This window comes from Macaca mulatta, chromosome 2, assembly GCF_049350105.2.
Source record: "Macaca mulatta isolate MMU2019108-1 chromosome 2, T2T-MMU8v2.0, whole genome shotgun sequence".
Taxonomy (NCBI): domain Eukaryota; kingdom Metazoa; phylum Chordata; class Mammalia; order Primates; family Cercopithecidae; genus Macaca; species Macaca mulatta.
In genome coordinates, this window is record NC_133407.1 from 101,920,576 (window position 1) to 101,943,877 (window position 23,302).

The 23,302-nt window shown below is 47.8% G+C and overlaps 1 protein-coding gene across 2 annotated transcripts in view; it reads right to left on the minus strand.

Annotated features, from left to right (window-relative positions):
* LOC114676077 (SH3 domain and tetratricopeptide repeat-containing protein 1-like) overlaps positions 1 to 20,091 on the minus strand; it is a 56,283-nt gene extending 36,192 nt beyond the window's left edge. For both annotated transcript variants that reach the window (XM_077994191.1, XM_077994192.1), the window contains exon 1: positions 19,907 to 20,091. The gene's annotated coding sequence lies outside the window, so the exon portion shown is untranslated. The remainder of the gene's footprint in view (positions 1 to 19,906) is intronic.
* Between the last annotated feature and the right edge of the window lie 3,211 nt (positions 20,092 to 23,302).

Sequence of the window (23,302 nt, forward strand, 5' to 3'; positions counted from 1 at the left end):
GCAAAGGACCAGGGGCCAGATGCGACTTGTCTTTGGTAACTCACCAGCTGTTGCTTGAACCAGAACAAAGCCAGGTCTCCTGATGTCCAGAAAAGAGCTAGTGCCTGTCCTGCTAGAAACATGGTGAAAATGTTTTGCTTGCTGTGAAAAGACGCACTACTGGAGAAGATGGGTGCAACTTCTCATGGAGCCACTCAGCCCAGATCACCAGGAAACAGGGCTGCCGGATAAGACACTAAGCCCAGATCACCAGGAAACAGGACTGCCGGATGAGACACTAAGCCCAGATCACCAGGAAACAGGACAGCCGGATGAGACACTTGGCCCAGATCACCAGGAAACAGGACTGCCGGATGAGACACTAAGCCCGTCCACTGGAAAGGAAATCTGGCTGGGCAGTAGAGGGAAATTCACACAGGTTACCCCGGCCCAACGGCAGCAACAACGTGAACAAAACAAAAAATACCTGACTGGAAAGCCGTAGCCTGGCTAGCAAATTCAAAACAGAGCCACAATCCTAGCAGCACATATCACTGCAACACAGAGCTTCAGTCAGTGTGCGCACACTTTAAGTAGAAAGGTAAAATGTCCATGTTTTTGGAACAAAGGACTATTTTTATGTGTGTGTGTGATGTCAGAAGAAACTGTTGGCAAGGAAATAGAAATAGGCGCCCTTACACATTGACAGTGAGATAACAGTATGGCCCTAACAGAAGGGAATTGAGCAACACCCATCAACATTTAAAATGTGCAGAACCCTGGATCCCACAATTCCATTCCTAGCAATGCATCCTATGAATATATTGATGCAAATATGCAAGAATTATGTACAACTCAGCATTGATTAATCCAAACGGTTGGGAATAACCTAAATATTTACCAGTGGGGAACTGGTGGAGAACACTGTTTATCTTATGCCAACACCTGTGTTTTAAAAAGAAGATACATAGGCTGGGTGCAGTCGCTCACACATGTAATCCCAGCACCTTGAGAGGCTGAGGCAGGTGGATCAAGAGGCCAAGATATCCAGACCATCCTGGCCAACACGGTGAAACCCTGTCTCTACTAAAAATACAAAAATAATCTGGGCATGGTGGCGCGCGCCCATATCCCAGCTACTCAGGAGGTTGAGGCAGGAGAATCGCTTGAACCCAGGAGGTGGAGGTTGCAGTGAGCTGAGATCACGCCAGCCTGGTGACAGAGCAAGACTCCATCTTGGAAAAACAAACAAGCAAACAAACAAAACTGGCAACAGTGGTCACAGAGCAGTGATGGGAGTAGGACTGCCTTTCACTCTCCAGGACCTTTTGAATGTCGCTCATATTACATACTCAAAATATATGACTACAGTAAATATTTTCAGAGTAACTATGAAAAACTGGGGAAATAATATCTAACACACAGGACTGCTGCATAAAGGATGAAAAACATTAATCACTATCAGAGTTCAAAGGAAGAAAGATTAATTCTAGCTTGGATGTCAGAGCGGGGATCATGTAAAGGAAGTGAGTATTTCAAGTCTTGAAGGATGGAGAAGATTTAAAGAGGCAGAAGTGTGGAGATGATGTCCCAGATGGAGATAAGAACATAGGCGAAGACGATGTCCCAGGTGGAGATAAGAACACAGGCAAAGACGATGTCCCAGACGGAAATAAGAACACAGGCAAAGACGATGTCCCAGACGGAAATAAGAACACAGGTAAAGACGATGTCCCAGACGGAAATAAGAACACAGGTAAAGACGATGTCCCAGACGGAAATAAGAACACAGGTAAAGACGATGTCCCAGACGGAAATAAGAACACAGGTGAAGACGATGTCCCAGATGGAGATAAGAACATAGGCAAAGAAGATGAAGAGATGAGAAGGTATAAATTCTAAATGCAGCTCTCAGGCTGGGCTTCAGAACAGGGCTTAGGCAACAAGTTGGAATGCAAGGCTGATGGCGGGAACGGAAACACTGAAACCCAACTTGCATATCACGCCCAGATCATGAGCCTTGAATGCCAAGCCAGGGAACCCATCCTTGATCTTAACAACAAAAAATCACTGGGGTGGGTGTGGAGGCTCATGCCTGTAATCCAGTGCTTTGAGAGGCTGAGGTGAGAAGACTGCTTGAGGACAGGAGTTTGAAACCACTCTCGACAACACAGCAAGACTCTGTCCTTACAAAAAATTTAAACATTAGCTAGGCAGGATAGCACACCTGTAATCCCAGCTACTCAGGAGGCTGAGGCGGGAGGATCACTTGAGCCCAGGAATTTAGGGTTACCGTGAGCTGTGATTCTGTTGCTGCATTCCAGCCTGAGCAACAGAGCAAGGGCATGTCTCAAAAATAAAATGAAATAAAATCACTAAAAGTTTGTATAGACATAAAGTATAAAATCATACCATATATGATTTAATCCAGATATATAATATAAATTAGAGGGGGAAAAGAGAAATTAGGAAGCTATTATAAGAAGACAAGACTCAACTAAGACATGAGCAAAGGCCCTTGGCTCACAGCGCTATCTTTATATAAAGGAATAAACTACCACATTTATTTTCATGGCATCACCAACTTAGATACAGGCTACAGTATTCTGGAACCATCTCTGTATCAGTCAAATCAGATGGCCATAATACTATAGGCAAATACCATAAAAAACACCATAAAAATACTATAGGCAAATACCATAAAAAAATGTAAAAACTGTGTGGTTTAAACATTAGTTTATTTCTCCCAGCTCTGGAGGCTGGAAGTTCAAGATCAAGGTGTCGGCCAACTCAGTTCTGGGAAAGGGACCTCTTCCTGGCTTGCAGATAGCCACCTTTCTTCTTGTTTCCTCACACCAGGGCAGTGGGAGCTCTCTGCTTTCTCTTTTTTTTTTGAGACAGAGTCTCACTCTGTCACCAGGCTGGAGTGCAGTGACACAATCTCAGCTCACTGCAACTTCCGACACCCTGGTTCAAGCAACTCTCCTGACTCAGCCTCCCGAGTAGCTGGGATTACAGGCACGTGCCACCACACCCAACTAATTTTTGTATTTTTAGTAGAAACGGTTTCAGGATGGTCTCAATCTCCTGATGTCGTGATCTGCCCACCTCGGCCTCCCAAAGTGCTGAGATTACAGGTGTGAGCCACCACACCCGGCCTGGTTTCTCTACTTCTAAGGGCACTAATCCTGTCAGACCAGGGCCCACGCTCATGACCTCATCTAACCCTAATCACCTCTCAAAGGTCCTATCCCCTAATACCATCACACTGGCAGTTAGGGCTCCAGTACAAGAATCTGGAGGGGACATAAACATTCGGTTTATAACAATGTCTTTTCAATCCTGTTGAAAAAAACAACCAAATGAGTAGGCGACAAAGTACCTTATATGTAAACAAGTCAGAACTTTTCATATTTCTGCGAACACATTAAGGTCAATTTAAAATGTCTGATAACAAGAGTCAGAAGCAGAGATAAATGAAAGTTAAGTTACTCTGCATTTTAGGGCCACCTTGAGTTGTCTTCCAATGACATTGTGGCACAAAGAACACTGCTTTCTATTCTTGGTTTTGCCACCAAAGAAGCTGGAACATTTCCCTGTATTTCCGTTTATCTTGAAAATCACTGGGCTGACCTAGCAGACCTCCAAGGTCCCTTCCATTCACAAATTCCACAAATAGCTTCCTACCAACAGAGGCTACACAAATAAACTACACTGACCAAGGGGAAAGCTAACACTAGCAAACAATGAGATGCACACAAGACAAGACGTATAGAGAAGTGGATCAACCACAAACTGGTGGACGATGAGCCGGCGGGGGATAAAAACACATTCCCTAACGATGGACAGACAGGCAATGGCGCTGAGGTAGTATTGTTGAAGATTTCCTATTTTACAACTTCAAGATAAATGGCCCAATTGTTTATATTCATTCTGATTAAATGTGAACGTGAAAACTTCCTCCAGGGGACACAGACATCTAAAAAGTTCCCAATGTATCCAATTTGTCATTTGATATTTTTACTGACAAGAAAAATGAGGGACTGAATATACAAACAGAACATGCCTGATCATATGTATAAAGACAGAACTCAGACCACAACCTGTAGCTGCCCACCCAGGAAACCAATCCCCTATCTACAGTAAACAGCCAGGAGGCCAGCCAGGCTAGCACATCAGACAGGAAGCCGAACTGCTCTCTCTCCACAACCCAGAAACTAAACCATGATTCTGACCCACGTGGCCAGGACTTGACTCAAAACTGACATCCACCCTAATTTTGGCCCCTATTTCCATTTAGGATAATTCAAAGAAAGCCAAATACGCCCCTAACGAATCACATAGGACACCCCACTTCTGCACAGCCGCCTCCAGCCCCCACAACAGCCTCCACTGAGAGCCGTTCTTTTCCATCCTGAAGCTTCCCCACTCCTCATCTGCCACTCACTTGCATGTCAGTCTCTGTCACACGCAAGTGATGGTGCCGACTCCCTTGCCACAGCAGCTCTGAGAAAGTCATCTCTGCCTGTCTCATGTGGGCGGCCTTCCTTTATTTTCCCCAAATAATCAGTCTTAAATGAGGGGCTTCTCTCTATATGGCCCAGCTACACAATTCAGAAGCCCAGCATGGCAATTCCAAGCCTGGAAAGACCATACACCCCTCAGGTCTTCTTTCCACAAAACACAGCTTCCTTGAGTTCTTCAGTCACTCCCCACCAACCAGGGAAGGAACCACGTGTTATGGAAAGATCAAGGGTCTTGAAGTCAAACTTCTGAGTTCATCAAGTACTTCATCTTTCCACTTAACAAATTACATGGCCTTGGCCAGGCGTGGTGGCTCACACCTGTAATCCCAGCACTTTGGGAGGCCGAGTTGGGCGGATCACCCAAGGTTGAGAGTTCAAGACCAGCCTAACCAACATGGAAAAATCCCGTCCCTACTAAAAATATGAAATCAGCCTGGTGTGGTGGCTCATGCCTGTCATCCCAGCTACTCGGGAGGCTGAGGCAGGAGAATCACTGGAACTTGGGAAGCAGAGGTTGTGGTGAGCCAAGATCATGCCATTGCATTCCAGCCTAGACAAGAAGAGCAAAACTCTGTCTCAAAAAAAAAAAAAAAATGACGTGAACTTTAACAATTTTCTTAACTTCTCTAAGCCTCTATCTTCATCTTCAATAAAATAATTTTACCTCTAAGATTGCATTAAATGGAATCCCACATGTAAAACAGCTGACAAATATTAGGGGCCCAACAGCTGTGCGCTCCTACTGCCGCCCCACTTTACCCCAAGGGAGAAGCGCAAGATGTCCAGAAAAAGCCTGTTGATCCCTACACCTCAGCATCCTGTGTTCACACAAGGCGCAGTGGCATCCAGACTTACCTGGGTCACCCAAAGACAAGCCATGTTTTGATTTGTCAACTTAGGTACACGTGGCTTCTAACGTTCACCATATATGATCCATAATTTAGAAGAGATTTTCCTACACTACCCCGCGGTTCTATTTTAGCAGACTTAGATGTGCCATAATAGCTCACTCTCTTAAGCCCTCTTCAGTATCAAAAACGAAACTTTAATCTGTAACACAGTTATCAGCCGTGAAAGTGGAAAAGGTACCTATGAGTCAAAATGACCCTCTGCCCCCCTCCGTCCCACCCTACAAAAAGCTGTTCAGGAGTATTTGGGCTGCTTACGAGAATGCTGTCTGTATTCCCAGGGACAGACAAATGCCTACCCTGGTTAGAAGCTGCACTGCTCAGCCTCCAGGGTAGAAAGCTCCCCACACCCTCTACCCAAGGAGAAGAGAAGCAAATGGGGTGGCCAGGCTCCAGTACGTGGACTGTTTAGTGTGGTTTCTGCAGTCCAGGTCACCGCCATGGGTGAAGCTTTTCCTTCCTTCTTTTCCAACCAAGTGGCCAAGGTCCTACGGCTGCTGTAGGGCCTCTTCCCCAGGATGAGACAGCCCAGCCATTCCCCTTCCCTCTTTTTTTTTTTGAGATGGAGTCTCACTCTGTCACCCAATCTGCACTGCAGTGGTGCAATCTTAGCTCACTGCCACCTCTGCCTCCCGGGTTCAAACAATTCTCCTGCCTCAGCCTCCCTGGTAGCTGGGGTTACAGGCGCCCAGCACCACGCCCAGCTAATTTTTATATTTTTAGTAGAGATGGAGTTTCAACTTGTTGGCCAGGCTGCTCTCGAACTCCCGACCTCAGGTGATCCACCTGCCTCGGCCTCCCAAAGTGCTGGGATTACAGGCATGAGCCACCACATCTGGCCGAGTCAGCCCAGCCATCCTGACTTTTTGTTCTGGCAAAATTACTCTCTTCCACGTCTGCCTTCCAAGTAGCTAAATCAGAGATCTGGCCTTGGGGCAGGCTTGAAGAATCCCTGTGTTTTGGTCCTCAAGAGGTCCTACCACGGTCTGGGACAATTCCAAGACTTGTGTTCTTAAAGAGGAAAGAAACCTCACATACACGGCTCTCGCAGAGCTCAGGCAGAGCTCAGGCAAGCCTTGGGAGGCGGCCCTAAGGTTTGGGTGTGCCATCTATGATAACAGCTAAGAGATCTGAAGCCAGCTGTCTGGGTTCCAACCTCAATTCCAACAGCACTGGCTGTGTGATGTTAGACAACGTCCCCAGCCTCTCTGTGGTTCAGTTTCCTCACTCTAAAAGGGCCACAATAATAGAGCTGCTCTAAAAATTAAGTGAATTGGTGCATATAAGGTATTCAGAACAATGCTTGGCACATGGGGGAGTTCAATAGACACGTAATGAACAGAGTAACTTAGCAATTAGTAAATATACTCATCCAGGCCAGGCGCGGTGGCTCACGCCTGTAATTCCAAAACTTTGGGAGGCTGAGGCGAGAGGATCACTTGAGCCCAGGAGTTTGAGACTAGCATGGGCAACACAGCAATATTCCATCTCTACAAATGTGTTTCTGTAACATATATGTATATATAGACTCATATATTCACAGTGTATTTATAATACACAAAATAGCGGAATACAGACTTAACTATTCACAATGGTTACTTCTAGAGAAGGGGAAATGCAAGTTTCAGCTTTTTATGCTACACATATATTCTTGTATCATCTGAAATATTTAAGCAAATTGTATGTATAAATTTGCCCCCAAACACATAGCAGAACAATGTAGTTTTGACTCAAAAATCTTCAAATCATGATGGAATTGTCCTGTGAAAGTAAAGTTATAGAGATGAAAAGTCTCCCTCCAGCCTAAATGCTCTTTCATATGACCTATATTACACACACCAATGCAGATGCCCCAATCCTTTCTCCACTGTCATAAGAATTTTTCAGTGAACTGTATACCCCTTTACAAACTAGATGATAGTTAGAGTTACCAGGCAAGAACGTGGATCCAGTTCTGCTTTTTCAAAGCCCAATGTTCCTCACATAATAGCAATGCATTCTTCAACCGGTCAACTGCCCCCAACACCTGAGCTCTCTGTTGTACACAACTCAGCGAGGCCTGGGAGAAAGCAGGTGCAAATTTCACTTACTCAGTAACAACACATCCCACCTGATTCCTCTGCTGGGCTAGTTCTCAAGTCATCTTTTTCTAAGCTTTCATTCAGCTCTACCACATGTACCTAGGCTGGGTAAAATACTTTACCAGGCTTTTTTTTTTTTTTTTTGAGATGGAGTTTCACTCTCTAGCCCAGGCTGGAGTGCAGTGACACCATCTCGGCTCACTGTAACCTCCACCTCCCGGGTTCAAACGATTCTCCTGCTTCAGCCTCTCAAGTAGCTGGGACTACAGGCACACCCAGGACTACCACCACACCCAGCTAATTTTTGTATTTTTAGTAAAGATGGGGTTTCATCACATTGGCCAGGCTGGTCTCAAACTCCTGACCTCATGATCCGCCCGCCTTGGCCTCCCAAAGTGCTGGGAATACAGGCGTAAATCACCGCACCTGGCCTACTTTACCAATTTTATTCCTGAATTAAACCTGTTATTACTATCAATAATGTCAATCAGTGCCATTTCATTCACCGTATGACACACACAAAGCACTCCATACTCGCTCCACCTATCTGCTTTTCTGCAATGGCCACAGTGTTCCCCATCTTACATGAGAGGCACAGACAAAGACAATGACTTCTCCAAGGTTTTGTAATTCACAATCAGTGGCAGAACCAACATGACCAACCACGTCTGGCCAAGGCCTGTGTTTCAGCCACACCATCTGGTTGCTGCCCCTAAGGCTCAATGGGCAAGTAACAGATCACTCCGATTGCAGAGGCTTCAGAAATGCCTTCCACCATGGTACAATGGACGGTTCGCTCTCAGAAGGGGAGGCAGGGGTGGGAATCAGCACACAGTTCTGCTAGGTTTCTCATACAGGGCACAGACTATGTATTTTGTGCCTTGCTTTGCAGGTGAAATGTCTCCTGCCCCCTGTACAACAGCTTTCTTTGTCCTCTCCACATAAAAGTACAACTGAGTTCCTCAGGGAAAGGCAGTGATCACTGCCCTGTGCCACACCTGACTGATGTCCAAACAAGTGGACACACAGGCTCTTCTCTTATGGCCCAGGCTGCCCCCATCTGCTAAGCATCAAAAACTACACGTAGGATTTGCAGAACATGAATGACATGGAGGTGACTGCTTTATCTCTGTTGAAAACTTACTGCACTCTCTTAAAAAAAGGGAATTCAGGAAAAACTGAACATTTGAGGCTGGCTGGCTGTAATCTTCAGCTGCTGAGAAAGCCTCAGCTGCTCGGTTCCACTGTGGAAATCCAACTCCTCCCTCAAAGTCCAACTCAAGTACACCTCCTCTGCGGAGGCAGTACTTGACTGCCCCTTCCTCCCTTTCACAAGCATGTGTTCCCTCTGCAGTCCCAGAGCATTCTATCACCACCTCTGGAGCCACGCTGTCCCAGCCTACAGCCAGCTCAGTGCACAGCTGCCTCTCCCTTTGTGTACCTGCAGGCCCCACCTGGGCTGCAAGGCTGCCTTCTTCTCCTCCACACAGGCGGCACTCAGGAACTACTGAATGAGGGAGGGAGTGGATGAGCAAGATCAGCCAAGGGCTACAGGGAGTGACCTGCAGCTCCCAGCAGGAACAGCCCCTGCCCTGCCAATCCGGAGGTGCTGGCTCTGTTCTCAGCAGGGCTGCTAAAAGCTCCCTTATAACAGCTCTAGGCCACAATGGTCAACTTGGTGTCAGGCCCTAGAGACACCGAAACTCCTAACAAATAAAGAGGCCACGTATGCAGCATGCTCGCTAAAAGCACAGGCTTCGGGCCGGGCGCGGTGGCTCAAGCCTGTAATCCCAGCACTTTGGGAGGCCGAGACGGCGGGATCACGAGGTCAGGAGATCGAGATCATCCTGGCTAACACGGTGAAACCCCGTCTCTACTAAAAAATACAAAAATCTAGCCGGGCGAGGTGGCGGATGCCTGTAGTCCCAGCTACTTGGGAGGCTGAGGCAGGAGAATGGTGTAAACCCGGGAGGTGGAGCTTGCAGTGAGCTGAGATCCAGCCACTGCACTCCAGCCTGGGCGACAGAGCGAGACTCTGTCTCAAAAAAAAAAAAAAAAAAAAAAAAAAGCACAGGCTTTGGAGTCAGAGCTTGAATTCCGCTTATTATGTGACCTTGAGCAAGTTACTCAATGCATCAGTCTCATTTTGTCACCGGCAAAATGAGGACATTATCTGCCACACAGTGTTGCTGAAAAAGTAAGAGAGGTGACAGACGCAAAGTGCTTGGCACTTACTTACTCTTATTGGTTTATTACAAAGAAGAGAACACGGGAACAGCCAAATGCAAGAGAGGCACAGGGCACACCACGGGGCAGAGAGGTCGGGGCTCCCATGCCGTCCCTGGAAGTGCCACCTCCCCAGCACCAAATGAGTTCACCAAACCAGAAGCTCCCCAAACCCAGTATTTAGAGGGTTTTATGGAGTTTTAATAACATCAACATGATTAAGTCACTGGCTACCCATGACTAGCTCAATCTCCAGCCTGTCTCGTCTCCCCTCCCAGAGGTAGGTGTGGGGCTGACATGTCCAACTCTATAATCATGACTCATCTTTCTGGCAACCAGCCCTGATCCTGAACCTGTCTAGGGGCCGAAGCCCCCTGTCATCTCATTATCATACAAAAGACACTCCTATCACCCCAGAGATTCCCAAAGTCTTAGAAGCTCTTGTGTCAGGGATTGAAACCTAAGACCAAATATTATAACCAATGATGTTCCTATCACTCAGGAAATTACAAGGGTTTTAGAAGCTGTGGGCCAAAAACCAGGAAGAATACTAAATATATACACTATTATACTATGTATCCCACTATCAAAATAATTTTTTTGAGACAGAATCTACCTCTGTTGCCCAGGTTGGAGTGCAGTGGTGCAATCTCAGCTTATGGTGCGATCTCAGCTCACTGCAACCTCCACCTCTCAGGTTCAAGCAATTCTTGTGCCTCATCCTCCTGAGTAGCTGGAACTACAGGTGTGCAACACTACAACTGACTAATTTTTGTATTTTTTAGTAGAGACGGAGTTTCACTGTGTTGGCCAGGCTGGCCTTCAACTCCTGGCCTCAAGTGATCTGCCCACCTCGGCCTCCCAAAAATCTGGGATAAGTCACGAGCCACCGTGCCTGGCCTCACTATCACAATAATTATACTGAGAGGATGGGGGAGAAAAACGTGGGCAACAGGAGGAGCGGGGAAGGTAAGCAGCCTGAATCCTTGTCTTCCATAGTAGGACACCTCCCTGTCTTTCACACAATCTAGAAGAACGAGCTAAAACATAAACACAGTAACCTCCAAGGAGCAGGGATCAGAGTGGAGAAGGGTAAGGTGGGGGATTGCTGGGTTTTGTCCTAAGCCTTGTTAATTTCTGACTCTTAGAGCTGTAGGCCTGTACAACTTTGCTAAAAATGAGTATTTACCTGTAATCCCAGCACTTTGGGAAGCCAAGGTGGGCGGATCACGAGGTCAGGAGATCGAGACCATCCTGGCTAACACGGTGAAACCCCGTCTCTACTAAAAATACAAAATACTAGCCAGGCGTGGTGGCAGGCGCCTGTAGTCCCAGCTACTCAGGAGGTTGAGGCAGGAGAATGGTGTGAACCCAGGAGGCGGAGCTTGCAGTGAGCTGAGACTATGCCACTGCACTCCAGCCTGGGCGACAGAGCGAGACTCCATCTCAAAAAAAAAAAAAGAGTATTTAGTTTTTAAACAAAATCTGATACTTGACCAACAACAATAGTATATTAAGAGATATGGTTTTTTGTTTTTGTTTTTGTTTGAGAGAGGGTCTTGCTCTGTTGCCCGGGCTGGAGTGCGGTGGTATAATTCTAACTTACTACAGCCTCAAATTATTGGGATCAGGTGATCAACCTCTCGAGCAGCTAGAACCACAGGTGTGCACCACCATGCCCAGCATTCTTTCTCTCTTTTTTTTTTTTTTGGTAGAGGTGGAGGTCTCGCTATGTTGCTGGTCTTAAATTGCTGACCTCAGTGGATCCTACTGCCTCAGCCTCCCTAAGTTCTGGGATTACAGGTGTGAGCCACTACACTAGGCCAAAGTGGTGTATTCTAAAATTTTTTGGAATCCAACCACTTTGAAAAAGTATGGAGAACTATAAATCATCTCCCCATAAACACACATGGATGCAGATACACAAAATTGTTGCACAGGATTTTGGGGACTTCACAAAGTCCTGAAAGCAAGGTTAAAAACCTTAGGATTATACATTCTGGTTTCTTTTTTTTTTTCTTTTCTTTTTTTTTTTTTTTTTTTTTTTTTGAGACAGTCTTGCTTTGTCATTCAGGCTGGAGTGCAGTGGCGTGATCTCCGCTCACTGCAAGGTCTGCGTCCCAGGTTCACGCCATTCTCCTGCCTCAGCCTCCCGAGTACCTGGGACTACAGGTGCCCGCCACCATGCCTGGCTAATTTTTTGTATTTTTAGTAGAGGCAGGGTTTCACCATAGCCAGGATGGTCTCAATCTCCTGACCTCGTGATCCACCCTCCTTGGTCTCCCAAAGTCTGGGATTACAGGCGTGAGCCACCGCGCCCGGCCCTAGATTCTGGTTTATTAAAGGAAATGCATTTCAAGTCAGAGTTTGTAATTTATTGCACAGGAAAATAAAAACTTAGTTAAGAAAATCAAAAACACCCACATGATAAAATGAGGTCCTACTTGGTTTTAAACTACTTGGTGACCACCATCAGTTGTTTGCTTGACCACAGGATGCACCTAATTCCTAACTACGAATAAAGGTACAAACATTGTTTATTGGGCTTTTGGCTTCAGCCTTGAAACAATCAGATTCTCTCAAACTCAGGAATGTGAATCGCTGTTGGGTTGATGCAGCTGTTTCCATTCTAGAAATGGACCTGGAATCATGTACTTTTCGCCCATGAAGAGTCCTTTGTGTAAAACTTGAAAAGGGAAGGTCCCAAATTCCCCATATGGTGTTTCTTCCAGTAGAGGAATTACTCTAATGACTTCTTAGCAAAACTTACATGATCAGGGCAGGCCATCAAAATACTCCAGAAAACAAAGTTTAGCTTCATTTCTGATGGACCTGTCTCCACTGCTATCAGTCTCACCAACAACCTCACATCACGTCAGAGGAACGGTTTTTTCATTTAAGAAGGATCTTCATGGCTGGGTGTGGTCGCTCACGCCTGTAATCCCAGCACTTTGGGAGGCCAAGGCGGGCGGATCACGAGGTCAGGAGTTTGTGACCAGCCTGGCCAACATACTGAAACCCCGTCTGTACTAAAAATACAAAAATTAGCCAGGCTTGGTGGTACGTGCCTGTGGTTCCAGCTACTCAGGAGGCTGAGGCAGGAGAACTGCTTGAACCTGGGAGGTGGAAGTTGTGGTGAGCCAAGACTGCACCACTGCACTTCAGCCCGGGCAAGAGAATGAGACTCCGTCTCAAAAAAAAAAAAAAGGATCTTCATGTTCCTGCCAATTTGCAAAACAAACAAACAAACAAAAGATATCTGTTAACCAGAGGCAACAAAAAGCACCTCCCAGGCTGCTGTAGTAAGTGGATCAGTAACTGTGGTGGGAGATTCCAGCCCCCGAGACCTGTGACTATGTCGTGCAGCAAAAGGGCTTTGCCACAGGCCTTAGGAAGAGTATCCTGGGCTATCCAGGGAGGTCCAATCTAATCCCATGAGCCTCTAAGAGCATAGAACTGGCCAGGCGCAGTGGCTCACACCTGTAATCTCCACACTTTGGAAGGCTAAGGCAGGCGGATCACGAGATCAAGAGATGGAGACCATCCTGGCTAAAATGGTGAAACCCATCTCTACTAAAAATACAAAAATTAGTCGGGTGTCGTCGCGGGCAACTGTAGTCCCAGCTACTCAGGAGGCTGAAGCAGGAGAATCACTTGAACTCAGGAGGTAGAGGTTGCAGTGAGCTGAGATCACGCTACTGCACTCCAGCCTGGGCAACAGTGCGAGATTCCATCTCAAAAAAATATTTTAAAATAGGGAATAGAACTTTCTCCGAGTGCAAGAAGAGAAATGCACACAGGGGAACTGGAGAGCCTGACCAGGTCCCTGGCCTACCTAGTCTTGAGCTGATGGGATTACGTGCAAAGACCAGATAGAGGCCTCAGGAGCTGAGGGCAGCTCCCAACAGATGGAGAGCAAGGGAACAGACACCTCAGTCCTGCAACCACAGGGAACTATATTTGGCCAAAAGCACTTGGAAACAATTCTCCAGTGAGGAATGCAGCCCAGCCCACATGGTGATTTTTGCCCAGTCACATCCACGTCAGCCTTCTGCCCCACAGAACTGTGAGATGATACAATTTCAATTGTTTTAAGTCACTAAATTTGTGGAAATGTGGTAAAGCAGCAACAGAAATGAATACAGTGATTCACGTGGAAACCCCTAGAAGAGTGTCTGGCACAGTGTTGACACCTGACAAGCGTTTCCTGATTTCCTTACATCGCAAGGCAGGGCTGGCCACACTCCATCCAAAACAATAAATGATAGACTTGTTCTGACAAAACAGATTCAGTGAATTATAAATGGCCCAGAATACCTACAAATTTTAGGTTTCAGGTAAGTGATTGCCTTTCTTTTCACTTAGAAGCCTCCCAACGCTCATCTTACTGATAAACTCTAAGTACCAGGCAGGAGACTAAACACCAGACAAACCCAGCCCCAGATGCCCCAAGGGAGCCCATCCCAGCACTCACTCCGCTGCACTGAAATGATGTCCAGGTCAGTTTATCCCACTAGACCAAGAACTCCAGCTCTCCATGTGAGTCACCAGTGTTGCCTCTGCATCTCTGCTTCTAGGATGGTGCTTCTGCACTTCACAGGAAATCTGTATCAATGTTTGTCAACACTATATATGGCAGTGTCACTTAATATCTGCACAGAAAACATAAATTCTTTGAGGACCAGGGCCGGGTTTATTAGCCTTTGTACTCCTACTGCCACTGTCTGAGACATCAGAGGCACTCGGTAGAAGTTGGTGAAGAGAAAGAAAAGGCAGAGGAGAGACAGGAAAGCAGGACCAACACCGCAGACACAGATTCTGAGGTGGCTGGAGGAGAGGCAGGGCAGAGAAACTTCCTGGATGCTGGAATGGGGTTCACTGTGATACCTGCTGCTGGATTTCAAACGTCAAAGGTGACGCTTTGCTGACCTTGACCTCTGACTGCCCTTTAGCTTTCCCAACCTCAACACAGGGCACTTAGAAACTGAGATGTCAAGAAATTATGCTTCATTGAACCATGGGAATGTTATGTACATGGACGTTCATTACTGCATTTTTTACATGGGAATGTAAATAATTGAAGAGATTGTTAAAGGCTAAATCATGCACATTCAATAACTTTGTAAAATATTAATGATAACTGAAACACAAATTTTGATGTTCCCCAAAAATGCTAACATATAAAACAATACTGGCCAATTAAAGATAGAAAACAATCCTAATGAAGCTCCCCAACAGACACATTAAAACTTCTCTGTACATTAAACATTTGGGATTTCAAAGGAAAACCCAGATTCATTCCATTCTTAATACGTCGTTTAAAAAAAAAAATCTTAGGTAATACAATATTTCATTTAAAATTTACAAAATTCCATTACATTCATAATTTCGTTTGATCCTCAAAACAATCTCCTGAGTTAGGCAGAACAGGTATTACTAACAACTAACTCCATTTTACAGGTAAGGGAACTGAAGTTCAGAAAGTACTTGGACTTAACAAAAGCTTTAATAGGGCCACATATCGAAACCAAATCCTCTGCTCAAAAGAACTAGAATAAGTTATCTTTTACATATTATTCATACTTATATCCTGTCAATATCCAAAGATGTTTTGAAGTAGGCTGCAATAATAGACACCTATCCAATAAAAACATTAAAATGAAAAACAGGGGGAAAAAAAAACAGCAGGTGACATGGGAGACAGACGAAGGTAGATAGCAAAGACTGAGACTTATAATCTAAGAAAACTTCATCTCTGACCTTCCAGTTCCAGGGAGATAACGCTAAAGGAAACAAGATGGTTTATAGACTCAAACTGACAAAAGAGAGGTTGCATCAGTTCTTAACTCTGAAACACTCCTAGCAGCCACAGCAAATCTCTAGGACAACATACCAATGGCATCAAAGCAAGAGTATACTTCAGTGATAGAGTGAATTAAGTTCCCTGTTTGGGACCCAGGCCAGGGCTAGAGAAAAGAACTCTGAAATGTAGAGCTCAAAAATACATCCTCTGTCGGCCAGGCGCAGTGGCTCACACCTGTAATCCCCAGCACTCTGGAAGGCCGAGGCGGGCAGATCACGAAGTCAGGAGTTGGAGACCATCCTGCCTAGCACAGTGAAATCCTGTTTCTACTAAAAATACAAAAAATTAGCCGGGCATGGTGGCAGGCTGCGGTAGGAGAATGGAGTGAACCCAGGTGGCGGAGCTTACAGTGAGCCGAGATCCTGCCACTGCACTCCAGCCTGGGCAACAGAGCAAAACTCCGTCTCCAAAAAAAAAAAAAAAAAAAAAATATATATATATATATATACACACACACACCCTCTGTCTTCTCCATACCCTTGTGTCCCCTTCCGTGAGAGACTTCCTTTCATTTAATGCATATAAAAATCAAGCCTACTCTAAATGAAAAATACTTTGACACAGAAGCAGCATTAACTAGTTAAGTTTTATTAAGACATTAATAAAATCTAGAAAACCATAAAGAAAATCTGGTCGTGTTTTGAAGCCCTCTCCTAAGATCAGATTCCCCAAAAGAACAAAGTGCATGGGGCATATAGCAAAGATCTTTTCCTAAACTAAGATAAGAATGCAAATCAAAATAAAGGCAAAATCCTACTGAGTGAAGCAATAATTGTAATTCAGTAGCTCAAGACTTGACCAAATGGCTATTTTTAATCCCTATAATCATCCAAATACCTAGGAATAGCAGAGAAAATTGTGTCTCCTTTCTACAAAGACACATGGTTTTAAGAAACTCAAGCACATCAAATTCCCACCTTACCAAACAGATAAATTGGAAAGGAGCTTAGTATTTTATTTTTAAATTATTTATTTACCTTTTTATCTTTTAGACAAAGGGTTTCACTCCGTCACACAGACAGGAGTGCAGTGGTATGATTACAGCTCACTGCAGCTTCTAATCTTGGGCTCAAGTGATCCTCGCACCTTAGCCTCCTAAAGCGCTGGCATTACAGGTATAAACCACAGCACCCGGCCTGACTATTTTAAAGAATTAATTACCATATTCCTTAGAATTGTAACTCCTTTATAGGTCATTCAACATGTGATGCAATTTTTTATAAGTGGTTTTTTTTTTTTTTTTTTTTTTTTTTTTTTTTTTTTTGAGATGGAGTCTCACTCTGTCACCCAGGCTGGAGTGCAGTGGTGCAACCTCGGCTCACTGCAAGCTCCACCTCCCGGGTTCAAGTGATTCTCCTGCCTCAGCCTCCCGAGTAGCTGAGACTACAGGTGTGTGCCACCACATTCAGCTAATTTTTTGTTATTTTAGTGGAGACGGGGTTTCACCGTGTTAGCCAGGATGGTCTCCATCTTCTAACCTCGTGATCTGCCTGCCTTGCCCTCCCAAAGTGTTGGGATTACAGGTGTGAGCTACCACACCCGGCCACAAGTGGTAATTTTAAACTATGCTTCAAACCATTACACAAAGCCAAGTACATCTACTCAAGGCACTCTCAAATTTCCATTTACTCCCATTTTACTCACCAAAAAAAAAAAAAGTTAAATTGGAACGTATTTCACATGACACTTAAAAGATCAACAAACTGCTCCTGAAAAGGTCTGAGCTCAACAACTCCATTAATGAGAAAAAAAACAAACCAACTGGATATAGGGAAGATGCTACACATAAAACACAATTGTGAAGAATATGCAAGATATTGCCAAAAAGCTGCTTAAGCTTTCATCATAGATACTTGTCCTCAACTCTGAGATAAAGTATATACTCATGTAACTAAACTCGTTTAAAAGGAAACAAAGGGGAAGAAGAAAAAGAACTTCCACTTTAGAATCCGCATTTTCAAAGGCCTCCATTATTTACACCATTGCGGGGAAGAGAATTTTTCTCTGCTATATTTGCTTGAAAGAATTAAAGGTGTGGGGCAAAAATTCTTGGAAATTATGTAGTTTATGATCCTCAAAAGTGAGAAAAATGAAGCCCAGAAGAGAAGGCCTTCCAGGAGAATTCCAGAGCCGGAGGTAGACCCAGTACATTGTTTTTGTTTTTGTTTTGAGAGGAAGTCTCACTCTATGGCCCAGGCTGGAGTGCAGTGGAGCCATTTCACTCACTGCAACCTCCGCCTCCTGGGTTCAAGCTATTCTCCTGCCTCAGCCTCCTGAGGAGCTGCGATTACAGGCGCCCACCACCACGCCCAACTAATTTTTGTATTTTTAGTAGAGACAGGGTTTCACCATGTTGGCCAGGTTGGTCTCGAACTCCTGACCTCAAGTGATCCGCCTGCCTAGACCTCCCAAAGTCCTCGGATTACAGGCGTGAGCCACCGCACCCGGCCGACCTGGTAAGTTTTAATCAAGTACTCTGAACTATGCAACAAACACTAGGAAGTAATAGAAAAAAAATTAATCTAAAAACCCTCTGGAGAGTCAAAGAATTGCAGATTTAAAAGAGCATGAATAGTTGGATTCATGGTATTGAAAAAGGACCTCGCATTTACCAGCATGCACAAACTGCCTGCGCACCTCTATCAGAGCATTTTTCAAGCTGTGCTACAGTTAACTTGTACTACCCAAAGCCAATCTGTCCCTGCAGATCATAAGCTCTTAAAGACCAGGACTTCAGGAGAACAAGCAAAACTTCAGAGAGAAGGGAGCCACAGAAACAGAGTTCATAGCAATGGGTCGGCAGGAGCTGATGACTGGAGGTGCGCGGTAGCCTTGGGGTCTGGGACAGCGGAGGGCAGAGAAGGCAAAAGGGCCTGCATGACATGCTACAGGGCTAGGAGCCACAGCTGCGGTCATTAGTTCAGTTTTGTCTCCTATGCCTGTTACTTATACACCATCTTTTGTTCAGAAAGAACTTCAGGTTGAGTATTTGGACTCCTTGAGCCTTCTGCTGTTTGTCTCCGGGACGTTTAACACTCTTAAAAGGGGAAAACTGTCCAGTTCGATTTTCCTTCCTGGGACATTACAGGTTTTTCAAAAGTTTGATGAAAGCATTCACTAAGGAGTGATTCCACTTTCTTTGGTGTCTGAGAAATACACGTCTGAGGGGCAGCATCAGGTCTCCCCACCCACGGACCTCACCCTGGCTCTCCCCTCATAAATCTGACCTCTAACTGTAACTGCCTTGGCCTCATTCCGTGGGTGTGGATGCTCCTGCTTGAAACGCATTTTCCAGCCCGCCAAATTCTTGGGAGAGTTTCTTCCACTCTCCAAGCGCTGAGAGCTACAAAGTTCAATCTGGCTTTCCAGATTTTTTTTCCTTACCATTACTAACGGAAGAAATCAAGAAGCGCGGGGCAGAAGGGCCCTGCTCCCTCCAATCAGAGCCTAGCCCGGGGCCAGAGCAGGAAGCGCGGCGGTGGGACGCGCGGTGACAGCCCCTCGCCCCCCGGGACCCGCCAGCCAGGGCAGAGGTCAGTGCGGTCTGTGTGGCCGCTGCGCGACAGCTCTGGGCCCGCGCCTCTCGCTTCCTCCCGCCAGGCAAGTGAGAGGATAAACCATGGGGCGGGGGCAGTGCGCCCCCACCAACCGCGCCCCCCGCGCACGGACCCCCACTACACGCGCGTCCCAGGCGGGGTCGACCCAGACGAGCCACGGAGCGGCGCGCAGCCCCACTAGCAGGGCGGCCAGGACCCACGCGCGCGGGTCCACGCAGCCACCTATATAGGTGACAAAACACTCAGGAAGCCGTCATGCGGGGCCGGGAAAGAGCCCCCACCCTGAGTCACGGACTCCCTCGTCCGAAGGTTCGCGCAGTCCCCTCGGTGAGTCTGGCGAAGCAGTCTCGCTGCCAGGGAGGGCAGGGAGGGCGGCGGAGTCTCCCACTCGCGGTGACCCGGCCCCGCCCCACGAGTGGGACCTCGCAGGGCCCCCTCTGCCGTACGCGGGGACCAGCCACGCCGCGGGGGACCGGGCAGAAGCCAGCGCCCGGGTCCATGCAGCCCCCTCCGCGACAGACGCGGGGAGCCGAGGAGCAGTAGGGACCGGCCCCCACCCGCAGGGCGACCAGGACCCCCGCGCGGGCCCACCCGGTATCGCAGCAGGCGCGAAGCCCCCGGTGCCACCCGAGCCCGAGACAAAGCCCAGGCGCAAGGACCCCGGATCCCGACCTCGGACCCTGCGGAGCCCAGCTTGGAGCCGCCACGCCCGGGGCAGAGACCCCCGCCCGGTCCGGAGACCCCGTCGCCCGTCCCGCCGTCTCACCTCAAGCCGCCGCCTCGCAGCGCTAGCTCCTCGCCGCGGCGCCTGGGCCGACTGGAGCGCAGCTGAGCAGCCGACAGAGCCGCCGCAGCCTCAACAATGGAGCCCCGGGGCGGGGCCGCCGCCGCCGCTTCAGCCCGTGTTCCCCGCTCAGGATCCGGCTCGGATCAAGGAGCTGCACCTGGCGCGGGGCCCCGGCCGGGAAACACACCGCGCAGGTGCACACCGTCCCGCCCGCCGCCCCGCCCCCAGCGGTGCCGGTCGCCCAGGGCCCGCCCCCCGACCAATGGGGAGCGAGCTGCGCGGAGAGGGCGGGGCCTGGGGGGAACAAAGGGAGGTTGGGCGGGGCGGCGCTGGGACTGGGCGTGCGGGGTCCTAGGGGAGGACCGGACGCAAGAGCTGGCCGGATCCTGGCCTCCTAGAAGACCCAGCTCAACGTCCACCTGGAGTCTGCTCTACAGGACGCGCTCATCTCAAGCCCAGAACTCAGGCTTTTAGGGCAGAGAGCGAGAGACAGGCTTGCTTTACAAAAAGGGAAACTGAGGTCCAAGGAATAGGATGGCCTGCTGCCCGAAGTCACGTAGTCCCATTCACTCGTTCACCTTGTCATTCAGCAAACATTTGGAAGCACGTATGGTGGGCGTTAGGAGTGAAGTAGGGCCGGGCGCGGTGGCTCAGCACCTGTAATCCCAGCACTTTGTGGGGCCCAGGCAGGTGGATCACTTGAGGCCAGGAGTTCGAAACCAGCCTGGCCAACAAGATGAAACCCAATCTCTGCTAAAAATACAAAAACTTAGCCGATCGTGGTGGCGCGTACCTGTGGTTCCAGCTACTGGGAAGGCTGAGGCAGGAGAATCGTTTGAACCCGGGAGGTGGAGGTTGTAGTGAACTGAGATGGTGCCACTGCATGCGCTCCTGCCTGGGCGACAGAATGAGACTCTGTCTCCAAAGAAAAAAAAAAAATTAATAGATGGGAAGTAGAAGCGAACTTAGGGCTTCCCTGAAGGAGCTTGGCCAAGGAGTACCTGAAATGTCTCTGCATCTCTTTAAGGTCTGATAAAGGAACCAGGAGCGAGCGCTAATCACTTCCCTTTCCTGCCTCAAAGCTTTCATGTGTTTGCTGTTCCCCGCCTGAAATGCCAAGTTCCAATGGTATTTATTTATTTATAGAAATGGGGTCTCCCTATGTTGCTCAGGCTGGTCTCAAACTCCTGGCCTCAAGCTACCCTCTCGTCTCAGCCTCCCAAAGTGTTGGGATTACAGGCATGAACCACTGTCCCCAGCCCTGATCGTCTTTAAAAACGTCTTTCCTCATCTTATTTGAGCTTCCTGCTTCATGTGCCCCCACACACTTGGTTTCCCTGTACTTCCATAGCTGCTCCTCGGTGGGTCCCGGGGACCCACCCCCTTCTCTGCCCAACTTGTATATGTCTGGGCTCAGGCCAAATGCCCTTCCATTTGCAGTGGGCACTGCCACAGGAAATCTCATGCCCTTCTGGGCTTCACAAACCATCCACATGCTCTGCTGCCTGCCAGAGACATCTATCCCAGTCAGATGCCCAGCCCTGACCTTTCCCAAAGCCCCAGCTGGACACAGGGAAGCATCTCAAATTTTCTGCGGGCCAAAACAGAGTGCTTTATTAGTGTCCTAACCTGCTCATCCACATTCTTCTGATTCTCTGTAAACAGCCCCTCCATCCACCCAGCTGCTCAGGTGAAAATCTCAAATCCTCCTCCAGTCCTTCCTCCCCGAACCTCTCATGCAGCCCTCTGCCTTCCTAGGACGCTGAGCACCCCTCACTCCCAGCGCCAGCTGGGGTGCTGTCTGAGTGGCTGCCACCCACGTGGCATGAAGTGTGACCTTTCGCCCGGTGTGGTGGCTTATGCCCGTAGTCACAGCACTTTGGGAGGCTGAGGCGGGCAGATCGCTTGAGGCCAGGAGACTGGGACCAGCCTGGCCAATACGGTGAAACTAAAATACAACAATTAGCCAGGCATGGTAATGCGTGCCTATCATCCCAGCTACCCTACCCAGGAGGCTGAGGCAGGAAAATTGCTCAAACCTGGGAGGCAGAGGTTGCAGTGAGCCAAGGTGACACCACTGTGCTCCAGCCTGGGCAACAGAGTGAGACTCTGTCACAAATTAAAAAAAAAAAAAAAAAAAAAAAGAAGAAAGAGAAGAAGTGTGACCTCTCTAAGGCAAGGCAGTGTCCCACTCTGATTCACTTCCATGTGTAAAACAGGACCTGCACCCTGAAGGCACTCACTCAGGGAGGCTGCTGGGATGGGTGGATGCACAGTTCAGGTCTTCATGGTGGTTGGGCCTGACCCCATCCCCATCGCTCTTCCCACACACACCTGCACACTCATCACTCCCACGCTCGCACCCACCACTGAAAACCTGGCCCCTAATCTGATTTGCCTAACAAGGTCCCCGGATGAACAACACATGCTTCCCTACCTCTCCCCTGCTAGGGCCCCACCGTGTTCTGGGATGTACTCAGGGATCAGGAGAACAAAACCTCAGGGGGTGAAAGGACATTCCAGGGTGCAGGCCTCTGCATCCCCCTCCATGCCCTCACCCCTGCCTGACACACCCTCACCCCTGTACTTGGCCAGCTCCTACCAACCCTTAAAGTCTCACCAAGTTCAGTGGTGACAGCCACACCCTAAAGTGACTGACCCCCCAATGACCTATGCCCTTGCATAGTCTTCCTGACCTTGGGTACGAGCAAAACCGGTGACTGGCTTCTAACCCATAGAGCCTGGCAAAAGCAATGGGATGTCATTGTCACAGTGCATCACCTTCCCACACTAGAGAGAAAGGTTCCGTCTGCAGGCGCTACAGGAGGGAGATGCTGTGCTGAGAAAGGACCTTTGGAGGGGCCCCGTAGGCAAGGAAGCAAAAAGCTGGGCCCTTGCTAAGCGGGTCCGAGGAAATGAATTCTGCCAGTAACCTCGGCAGACCTGGAAATGGATTCTGCCCTGGTGGAGCCTCAGATGAGGATGCAGCCCAGCTGCTTAGCGTGAGATCCCCAGCACAGGACCCACTAAAATGTGCTCAACTCCTAGCTTGCCAAAATTGGCTTAAAGGTGTGTGTTGTTTTAAGCTTCTAAGTGTTTAGTTATTGCCTATGAAAGTGTTAAAATATGAGACAATAACTTAGGTCCCCTACCCATCACACACATTCTGCTTTCTGGCATTCATCACAATTATACTTATTGATTTAAAATCTCCCTCTTGACTGGGTGCAGTGGCTCAGGAGTTCCAGACCAGCCTGGCCAACATGGTGAAACCCCATCTCTACTAAAAATACAAAAATTAGCTAGATGTGGTGGTGCAATCCTGTAATCCCAGCTACTCGGAAGGCTGAGGCAGGAGAATTGCTTAAATCCAGG